We start from the raw sequence: 10,588 nt of genomic DNA on the forward strand, positions 1-10,588 counted from the left end.
AGTTTTCTAGTTGCAAAGAATATATGTCTTACCTGGCACAAGTATTTACTCCTGAATTTGGAGTTTAGTAATAATCATGTTTGCTACATTTTCCTTCTACAGAAACTTGCACTAAAACAGTAAACATAGGGAAGCAAAATGCATTTTATCTCTCCATGTGAGAAAAAAAAAAATGCAGAGGAAATTATACCATGATTTTTATTATGTTTATCTGTTAAAATATTCGTAAAATTAAAGATGTTGAGAAACACTTACTCATTTATCTTCTGTCTTAGTCTATCCAGGCAGCTGTAACAAAATGCCACACTGTTTGTTTGTTTTAATTGAATTATAATTGATATACAATACTAGTTTCAGGTGTATGACAGCGATTCAGCATTTTTATACATTACGAAATGATCACCTTGATAGGACTAGCTACTGCCACTATAAAGTTATTATATTACTGACTATTCCCTATGCTGTATATTACATCCTCATGACTTATGATTTATTTTGTAACTGGATGTTTATACCTCTGGGGATTAGGTGAGGGGTAGCTTATAAACAGCAGAAACTTACTGCTCACAGTTCTGGAAACTCGAAATCTGAGATCATGGTCCCCGGATGGTCAGGTGAGGGCTCTCTTCTAGATCACAGGCTTCCCCTGTCTTCAAAAGGCAGAAGGAATAAAGAACCTCTCTGGAGGTCTTTCAAAAGGTACAAATTCCATTCTGAGGGTCCCACCCTCATGATTTAACCACCTCCCAAAGGCCCCACCTGCTAATACCAGAACATTTGGGAGTTGGGATTTCAACATAATGAATTTTGGGGAGACACAAATATTCAGACCAGATAGGACCTTCTAAATGAGGGACATTAATTCATTAAGTCATTAATTACCTCAGACTCTGCTCATCAACTCAGGTAGTGAAATAAAACTGTGAACAAACACAATTTATATTTCCAAATTTCAGTATTTTACACACATACATGAATGCACTTTAATTTAGGCAAAACCAAAGGCTAAGGGTACAATTACTCGGTGAACAATGCAAATTACCCTTACTATCCTTTTGATTTTCCATAAGTCTATGGTCTCCTCGGAAAATGAATAAAAGTTTACTACACTGTAGAATTTAAACAGGAAGCTTTTTTTTTTTTTAAGATTTTATTTATTTATTTGACAGACAGAGATCACAAGTAGGCAGAGAGGCAGGCAGAGAGAGAGGGGGAGGCAGGCTCCCTGCTGAGCAGAGAGCCCGATACAGGGATCTTGACCTGAGCTGAAGGCAGAGGCTTTAACCCACTGAGCCACCCAGGCGCCCCAACAGGAAGCTTTCTTAATCCGTGAAATGAAATCAGCTGAAAAATCTGCCTGAGAAAACCTAACTATTTGGCTAAGATGGTTACGGCCTCAGCTTCAAATTGAGTCAGAAACAAATAGCCTCAAGCTCTATACCTCGAACCTAGGCCAGTATCTGGGCTTTTACCTCACAACAGTTAAATACTTTTCTGCAGTACAACACATTCCTACAACACCAGTCTGTCATTTCTGTCCTCTTAAAGGAATGCAGCTTAAAGTCTTAAGAAGTTTGACTTCATTAATGACTTCCATTTTTTATGCCTTCACTAAAAGTTTAATGAGGTCTGAGACACTTTTCATGCTCCTACAAAAAGTGGATATGACAGAAAGATCCTATCATAAGGGATGCATCACACTATGGACTAGTAATCAGCCACTCAGATTTATACTTGTAGAGGTACATTATTGGAAAAATGATCATGGTATATTGTTAAATGTAAAAAGGAGGTTAGACAATAGTATAGAAAGAATGATTCCATTTTTTTGTAAGCTAAAAAAATAAATAAATAAACCAAAAAGCAGGCAGATACATGCTCAGAAGAAAATCTGGATCATACACCAAACTCTTAACAGAGGACATCTGTTTGGAAACATTCTAAGTGATCATTTCCTGTTTATATTTGTGTATATTCTAATTTACTTGCATAATCAAAAATTAATACAAGCTTTTTCTTAAAATATATAATCTTAGTGACAACCGAAATCTTTTAAGTACAGCTACATACTCCCTAGTCTCCTTCCCTTAGCACTCAGGAAACCACTGAACGTCATGAAGCTGAGTAACTATGTTAACCTGCTTAAGCTAATTACAATCACTGCCTTAACCTAGCAAGATGGGTGTTTTCTAAAAGTGGGAGTACTCCCTCCTTTTCATTCATAGTAAGTGTACAAAAAGCAATGACTACTTAAGAAGCTGTAATCTCAGAAATAATCTTATTTTTCTAAAAGATTCTGCACTCACAGAACTTTTTACTTGTATTGTCTGTTTTTGCTCTCATTTTCTGGAATTATGTCTTCTTAGAAGATCTTCCTCCCCAATCCCTTCAGTCATTCCTTCATATAACCATATTCATATAATTCATACATAATGAATATAATCATTCATTCATATAACCAGTGTTCATTGTATGCTTACTGTGTGCTTGGCAGCGGAGAATATATCAGTAAAAAAAGAAAAGACAGAAATCCCTGTCCCTGTGAACCATACATTCCAGTGGAAACAGACAAAATGTAAAAATGTAAATTATAAAAATGTAAATAAAAAATGAAAAGGTAAATTATATGGTATCTTAGATGGTGATGCATGTCCTGCAAAAGGAAGTCAAACAAGTGGATGAGAAGTACTGTTGGTACATGGAAGAAGAAAGAAAGAGAAGGCAGCCAAATCACATCAGGCCTTGTGTAGGCCTGATAGGATTTTGCTTTTTACCCTGAGAGTTGGAAAAGCATGGGGAGATTTTGAGCAGCAAAGGAACATTATCTGACTTATATTTTTAAAACTTCACTCTGACTGCTCTATGAATAGTCCTAGAGGGCTAACTGGATAGGATAATAATAGGATAATATACCAGGATAATAACATAGAGATAATTTTAGAGAGACTATTTAAGGAGGCTACTGGAAAACCCAAGTGAGAGATGATGGTGGCTTAGACTAAGGTGATACTGGGGTAAGTGGTAAAATGTGGTCAAATTCTGGAAATATTTTGATGTTAGTTCCAACAGGTTTTCCTGATGCATTGAGTGTGAAGTATGAGAAAGGAGTTAAGGATGGTTTAAAGGTTTCTGGTCAAGGCAAACTGGAAGCATAAGGGGCTATTGACTGGAATAGGGATGACTGCAATGGCAGTTGGGAAATTAGGTGCCCAACCAAGGATATTTTATTTTATTTTATTTTGAGAGGAGGAAAAGAGGGCAGAGAGGGAATGAGGCAGAGTGAGAGAGAGTATTATGCAGGGTTCAGTCTTACTACTCTGAGATCATGACCCAAGCTAAAATCAAGACTTGGATGCTTAACCAAATGAGCCACCCAGGTGCCCCTGGGATATTTTAATTTGAAATGCTTATTATATATCCAAAGAGCGTTTGGGGTAGGCAGCTGGCTTACAAACCTAGAGTTCAAGGAAGAGGTCCAAGCTGAATAAAAATATATTCACCAGCGTACAGATGGTATTTTTCACACCACTGGACTCAGTATGACCAAGGAGGGAGAGAGTATAGAGAAGAAGAGAAGAGGCCAGAGTCCTGGGTACTCTAACGTTAAGGGTTGGGATGATGAAGAGGACCCAGCAACAGGTGGTGGAGAATGAATCTCTATTGATAAGAGGAAGAGTAGGAGAGTAAGGAATCCTGAAAGCCAAGAAATGGCCAAGTTTCAGATGAAGAGAAGAATCAACTGTGTCAAATGCCACTGATAGGTTAAGTAAAATGAGGACTGATGATTGCCCAGTAGATACAGCAACACAGTACAGGGTCATTGGTAGCCTTGCTAAAAGACAAGTCTCTGTGGAAGGTGGAGGTAAAAGCCTGACTGGAGTATTTTCAAGAAAGAATGGAAAGGGTTTGAAGGCTGTGAAGTTTTGATGCAGAGTGCACAGAAAAATGGGGCTGTAGATGGAGGGGATGAGGTGAAGAAAGGTTTTCTTTATGATAACATCATACTTATATGTTGATGGCCATGATCCAGTAGGGAGGGAAATTACTGATAGCAGAGTAAAGAGGGGAGACTTGCTAGAGCCATGTCCTTGAAAGTCAAAAGAGATGGAATCTAGTGCACAAGTGGAGAGCTTTAGCTTTTATAAGCAGTGGACCATTCATCTGTGGCAACAGAAGCCAACGTTAGAGTTCTTGGCCACAGACACTGGTAGGTAGATAACTTGTGATGGTGGGAACTTGTGGAAATTCTCTTCTAATCTTTCTCCCTTCCTCCATCCCCATCTATGTCCCTTTATTGCTTCCAGAACAATCTTCCTAAAATGCAAATCTACTTACGTAGCTCCCACTTAACAACTTTTTCACATCCCCCCAATACAGGCTAAAATGTCAAATAGCTAGGATGGCATACAAAATTCATTACAATCTGGCACTTGCTGGACTGCCCAAGTGATCTCTGCTGTGTTCCCGGGGGCACCTTCCAATGGCATCATAGATGACTACAGAAATATCCTCAATGTCCCAAACTCTCTGTTAATGTCATGCCTTTTCATACATTGCTTTACCTCTCTTCAAAGACTTCACACATTTGAAACTCATGTTCTACCTTGCCAATTATTATTTGGCCTTCAAAAGGCTATAACCTACACTGGATGAATTCATTGCCTCTCCTTTCCCATGATATTTATTATATTGTGGTCATTTCAGTTGTTTTTCTTGCCTATCCTGTCTCACTAAATTGTGTATTTTCTTTATAGTTGAGGTCATGTTCATCTCAGAACCAGAAGAGAGAACCTAATACATAAGCAGATACTTGACAAAGAGAGTACTTTTCTGACTCCTATCCCACTCCCAACTTCTAGACAGGCACGTAGGGATAGGATTTTGTCTCATTTGTACATCCCTGGTACACATTGTATTATATGTAATACAGTTACTCCATACAGTAATGGGAAGTTCATATTTCAGCTTTCTGTTTTCAGTCTGTATTTGCCTTGGGTGATAACTTTACTTCCATGGCTTAATTTCCATCTATATATTTATGACTTTTGGATTTATCTATCTTTGGCCCAGATTTCTCTTCTGTCCTCCAGTCTTATATAGACAGCCACCTACTATATCCACCTGGATGTCTCACAGGCTCAAACTAAACTACACACACACACAAAAACAAAAACAAAAACAAACAAAAAACTAGATTAAATTTACAATCCTACCTTCAAGCCTGCTTTTTCTCCTGTAATCCCTATCTCAGTGAGACAATCTCCTTCCAGTTGCCTAGGATATAAAATTAGGAATTGACCTTGACTTTTCCCTTCCTTTCACCTGTTTCCCTCTCTTTTCACCTGTTTCATTAGATCCTGGCAATCCTAACATCATATCTATAATAACAGATCTCTGGAATCCATTGACTCCTCTTATTCCCACTGTCACTTTTAGTTCAAGCCCACGTATGCTTACTTTAATTATGCTAACTGCACTCTCTGTATAACTCCAGACTTGCTCCTGCTTTGTGCTATTCTGTGGTCTACAATCAGATTTTTATTAAAATTGTTCCTTTAGTCTGCACCAGTGGTATAGTGGTGAGCATAGCTGCCTTCCAAAATGTTCCTTTAAAGATGAACATTATAATTATTATCATCATTCATTGATTTAGGACTATTTTTCTTTCTTACTGAAAGCAACCTAAAAAAAGAAAACAATTTCTATTTTTAACTATGTACAATTCTATCATTTCAGCTGAATTCTCATTCTTGTATATTACCTTCTATTCCTTGTCTATTATATGCTTGCTCTCACGTGAAGTATACATATGGTTTTCCCTATAATTTAGAGCCAACTGTATCTAAATAATTTTCCATGCCTAAACTAAACATTTAAATCAGGTCATGTGCATAATTTCATGCTTCTAAAATGTCTTTATAATGATCATTTTATATATAATATTTATTAAACAAGAATACATAATTGTTTGCATGTATAATTATGAATTCTGATAAATACTACAAAAGAAAAGAAGGTACTTTGAAAGAGGATAATGGACAGTGTCTAATTTAGCTGGGGAGTTAGGAAAGTGTTCCAGGAATTAAAAGAAGCCTGTGAGACTGGCAGAGAGTGAACCAGAGGAGCAGTTGCCTGAATGAGGTTGGAGAGTCAGAGAGCGGTCATATGATGTGCAAATGAAAGGAACAAATATTTTAAGCAAGAGGAGTAAAATGAATTTATTAACATTTAAAACTTGTCATTTGGAAATAACTTCAAACTTAGAGAAGAGTTGCAAGAAAGAGCATTTATAACTCCGATATCCCCTTCATCCAGATTTACCAATTTTAACATTTTGATTTCTTTTATCATTCCCTCAGGGGGTGTGTGTGTGACATATATGTGTGTGTGTGTGTGTGTGTGTGTGTGTGTGTGAGCACATATATATATATATGCACACACACACACACACTCATCCTCATTACCCACAGATTCCATGTTTAATTCACCTACTTCATAAAACTTACATCAGTGGTGCTCTCTGAGCCAATACCTACTAGGACTTTCGAAGCCTTTTACAGGCATGTGGAGAACAACAGAAAATTGGAGTTGCCAAATGTGCATGTTCCCAGGTGAGGTCAAACAATGAGATGCTCTGCTTTCTTGTTTCAGCTTCCCTACTATAACCAGTTATCCTTTTTGCTGCCTACTTAGTGCCATGTTTTCCTTATTTTTGTGTTTTCTGTTGGTGATGTCACTGCTTAGTGACAGACATAGTGCTGGCATAGTGCTAAAGGGCTGCTTGGTTTTCCTAAGCCCAGAAAGGCCGTGATCTGCTGTACGGAGGAAAATATATACGTTAGATAAGTGTCGTTCTGGCGTAAGTTATAGTGCTCGTGGTTGTGAGTTCAGTGTTACTGAATCAATAACATACTTTAAATAAGGTGTCTTTAAACAAAAATACACATAAAACAAGGTTATGTATTGATGGGTAGAGAAAAATATTAAGAGCAAAGGCTTACAGGAACCTAACCCTGTACTTCCCGTTGGAGTCTTGGTTGACTATTGGCTAATTTTGTATTTTGTAACTTTAATACAACATAACTACCATAAATCATGAGAATTGACTCTATATATACTTTTTTCTCTGAACTACCTAAAAGTAATTTGCAGGTCTGCCCTCTTCTTTCAAATACTTCATTGTATATTTCCTAAAAACAAGGACATGCACTTACATCACCAAAGTACAATGAACAACATTAGGACTTAACATTGATACAATTATTTAGTTAACAGATATTTAATCAACAGGTCTTTTCACTTTTGGCAACAACTGTCTCAATAATGTCCTTGATTTTTTTTTTCCTAGTCCAGGGTCCAATCCAAAATCATTCATTGCATATAGTTTTATCTCTTTAGTCTCCTTTAATCTAGAATAGTTCCTCCGCCTTTCTTTGTTTTTGATGATACTGCCAATTTTGAAAAGAACAGGCCATTTGTTTTGTAGAATGTCCTCAGCTTAGGCTTGTCTCTTTCTTGTTTTCTCCTGATCATATTCAGTTTAACGTTTTGGCAGAAATAGTACATGAGTAAGGCTATATTCTTGATATCACAGTAGGAGACACATGATACAAGTTTGTAAGTTTTATTATATGCCTTAAATTTGACCACTTGTTTATGTTGGTATGTTTGGGGTTTCTCATTGTAAAGTCACTGTTTTTCCTCTTTGTGATTAATAAGTTTGTGGAACATACTTTGAGACTTCATAAATATCTTGTTCTTCATCAAACTTTGATCTATTTAGCATTCTTTACTGACTCTTGGCTGAGTCAATTATTACTAGGATGGATGCACAGTGGTGATATTTTAAAACTCATTTTCATTTCTTGTACATTATCATTTGAGATTTTATTGGAAGAAGTAGTTTTTGCATTTTTCTTATGTACATATCAGTATGGACTTATGTATTCTTTTTTAGCCAGTGTATTATGACCAGTTATTACCATGATTATTTTGATTCTTAGATTATCCCAGATTTGGACAGTAGGATCTCCTCTTAAATTATCTCCTGTATCCTTTTCATGAATTCCCATCAATTTCTGAGTAACTTTTATTCTTAAAAGATCATTCTAGTTATTATACAGAGAGTGGACTTGGGGAGGGCACAAGAAAAACAAACTAGTTAGATAGCTTTTGCAGTAGACCACATGAGAGATGAGGGTGGCTTGAAATGGGGTGATGGTAGTGGATGTAGAAATAGGGTGTTAGCAGTGGACATATTTGAAGGTAAAAAATTATGGATTTTTGTGGTAAATTGAGCAAGGTAGCCTAAGGACTGAGAAACGTTATGTTGCGCTTTTTTTTTTTTTTTTAAGTAGCCTCCATGTGGGGCTTGAACTCTTGACCCTGAGATTAAGACCCGAGTTGAGCTGAGATCAAGAAACAGACACTAACCAACTGAGCCACCCAGGACTGAGAAGTGTTAAGAAGCACTCTCACATTTCTAGCTTGAGAAACTGATTGGTTGGTGATTTTATTCACAGTGATGGGGAAGATTGGAGATGGAGCAGCTCTGATGGAAAAAATTGAGAGTTCAAGTTCAAGAAAGATCCGATGGAATTTGAAAGGGACACACAAGGTAGGTGTTAAATTACCTGTCTGCTTGTACTTCTTGACACAGTATAGATTATATGTGAAGTAATGGGACTGGATGTTATTACTGAGGGAGAGAAAGTACAGTAAAGAGAGAAGAACCTCCTTTAAACCTCAGCAGTCAGTGGAGCCAATAGAGGAAGAGGGAAGGAGGGAAGAAGAAAGACTGGAGAGTTAGGGAAGACAACCCAAAATAGTTAAGTCAAGAAGCCAAGATAAAGGTGTTTCACTAGATGAAATGGTGAGAGGTAGCGAGACTTCAGTCTGTCTCTTTTGGAGTGATGCTTTATAAGGCAGGGATCTTTTACAGTTGTTCACTGCTGTGGCCCTCTAGCCTAGAACAGTGGCTGGCCCATAATGGGTGTTTCATAAATATTTGTTGACTGACTGAATGAATTTGTAGATCATGTATTTTCATAATATTGTTGCATTGATTAGATACGATCTCCAGAAAAATACCGAATAATTACAATGATATGCTTCTTAGTCTTCTTCTTAATATATCTCCTCAGGTGGTTTAGTTGTTTCATGTTTGCCTCTCTAAGGCAAACATTTGATGTTTCTTCCATACTTAAAAACTTTGCATGGCCCCCCTCACTATCACTACCCTTCCTTCCCACAGCGCCTCCAGAATAAAACCCAAACCTAGAATAGAAATCCTATCGTGTTGTGATCCCTGGTTGACATCACTTCTGGTGATTTCCCTTTTCTCAAACTTGCCATCTTATGATACTGTGCTCTTCTTGCCAGGCAAAGAGGTAGGAGAAGAGCTTTTCCCAAGGAAGTCTTCTTCAACCCTCTCCCAAGCAAATACCCTCCGATGTGTTTCTCCTTTCCTCCTGGTAGATCCTCTTGGTATATTCCTTACTTTCCTAAGTCCCAGTAGAATCTGGGTTCCTTTCAAAAGGGCCTGTGGGGGCACCTGGCTGGCTCAGTCAGTGGAGCATGAGACTCTTGATCTTGGGGTTGTAGGTTTGAGCCCCACATTAGGTGAAGAGATTACTTAAAAATAAAGTCTTTAAAAAAAAAAAAAGAAAGGCCTGTGTTATTTTGCTGTTTAAGCTGCAGTTCTGGGGAACAGTATCATGAGGTTTATAGGTAGGAAGGTAGAAGGTCAAGGTTCCAGGCAAAACTGAGTTGAAACCTCCCACCTACTATCACCTCTGTTTGTTTCCACATATTCCTTCCAGAGACCCTTCTCTATCTTCTGTTTCACCAAGTTTTGCCATGTATCTTCACTGTACTGTCAAGAAATAACAGTTCATACATTTCATTTTTTTTTTAAGATTTATTTATTTAGAGAGAGAGAGAGTGAGTGTATGAGTTAGGGGTAGGGGCAGAGGGAGAAGGACACAATCTCACTCAGACTTTTTGCTGAGCACAGAGCTGTACAGCATGGTGCCTAGTGCTGGGCTTGATCTCATGACCCTGAGATCATGTATTGAGCTGAAACCAAGAGTTGGACACTCAACTGAATGAACCACCCAGGAGCCTCTGTATTTCATTTCATTGTTAGCCAATAAGGTGTGATCTCCTCTTCTTTTTATTTTTAAAGGAACTTCTATATGAGAAAAAAAGGATTTCCAGTTTTGTTTTGTTTATTTTTATTTAATGTCAATTAACATATAATGTATTTTTAGCTTCAGAAGTAGAGGTCAGTGATTCATCAGTCTTATATAACAGCCAATGTTCGTTACCTCATGTGCCCTTAATGCCCATCACCCGGTTCCCTCCTCCTCCCACCCCCATCTCTCCGACAGCCCTCAGTTTGTTTCCTATGAGTAAGAGTCTCTTGGAGTGCCTAAATGGCATAGTCTCTTAAGTGCCTGACTTCAACTCAGGTCATAATCTCAGGACTCCGGGATCCAGCCCTAGGTCAGGCTGCCATTGCTGATCTATGGCTCAGCAGTATCTCTTCAGTGCACACTATGGATGAAGTGTATCGTGTCACCAGCTG

Source organism: Lutra lutra, chromosome 12, assembly GCF_902655055.1.
Source record: "Lutra lutra chromosome 12, mLutLut1.2, whole genome shotgun sequence".
Taxonomy (NCBI): Eukaryota; Metazoa; Chordata; class Mammalia; order Carnivora; family Mustelidae; genus Lutra; species Lutra lutra.